General features: G+C 40.2%; 1 non-coding gene across 1 annotated transcript; it reads left to right on the top strand.

The window, feature by feature from the left end:
• Positions 1 to 474: 474 nt before the first annotated feature.
• On the top strand, positions 475 to 581 carry LOC141658017 (small nucleolar RNA R71). The gene has a single exon (XR_012548928.1). It is a non-coding gene; the product is annotated as a small nucleolar RNA R71 (small nucleolar RNA).
• The last annotated feature ends 360 nt before the right edge of the window (positions 582 to 941 follow it).

Raw genomic sequence — 941 nt, 5'->3', positions numbered from 1 at the left:
TTAATTCAATATCAATTGTTTCGTAAACAATAATTTTATCCAAGTAATAAAACAATTCGATTTCTTAGACCGTATCTCATTTAATAAAATTACAATAAGACACGTAAACTTAACTCACAAATCACCCGTCAATTTTAAGCAATTTAATTAACTCGTATCGGCATACGATTAATTAAATAATCAATTAAGAGTATTTCCCTATAGGTATGACCTAAGGGGATCAACTGATCACCACCGTCGCATGACAGTAATGTCAAACTCTAGTCAGCCAATCATTACCGATATGTGTGGACAAGTTGACTGTAAAATATTACATCCCACATGTATTCTTAAAACGAGATTTAAACATGTGATCATCATGATCGACAGTTGTGATCGCATTATTGTCGGAGGACACATATTCCAACATTAAGAATCTGTCGGGACTCGGCACAACATCCATTGTAGAATGTTATTGCTAGAAACCAATCATCTAGCCCATGATGTGGGCATTGTCTTTGCAACTCCTTGTACCTCTCCCAAGCTTCATATAAGCTCTCAAGAGCTTGTTGACGAAATCCGGTGATTTGGCTCCTCAAAGTTTGAGTTTTCTCCGGTGGAAAAAACTTTTGATAGAAATCAAGAGCCAATGTCTCCCAATTGGTGATTCCCATGGCGGTGCGGTCAAGGCTATTGATCCAAAGCTTTGCCTTGTCCTTCAAAGAGAAAGGGAAAAGTATTTCCCTTATTTGGGCTTGAGTGACGCCCTTTTGACGGATCATGGAGCAATAGTCACAGAAATTTTGCACATGCAAATTGGGATCCTCCAAAGGACTTCCCCCAAATTGCTTTCTCTCCACAAGGCAAATGAAAGCCGGTTTGATCTCGAATTCCGGCGCGGTAATTTGAGTAGTTGTGATACCGGCCGGAAGCATGGCCGCGGTGGGCTTTGAGTGATCGGA

The sequence above is a fragment of the Silene latifolia genome, chromosome 5 (genome assembly GCF_048544455.1).
Source record: "Silene latifolia isolate original U9 population chromosome 5, ASM4854445v1, whole genome shotgun sequence".
In the NCBI taxonomy this organism is placed as follows: domain Eukaryota; kingdom Viridiplantae; phylum Streptophyta; class Magnoliopsida; order Caryophyllales; family Caryophyllaceae; genus Silene; species Silene latifolia.
The sequence above is the reverse complement of the archived record's forward strand: the minus strand, read 5'-3'. Positions and strand labels throughout refer to the sequence as shown.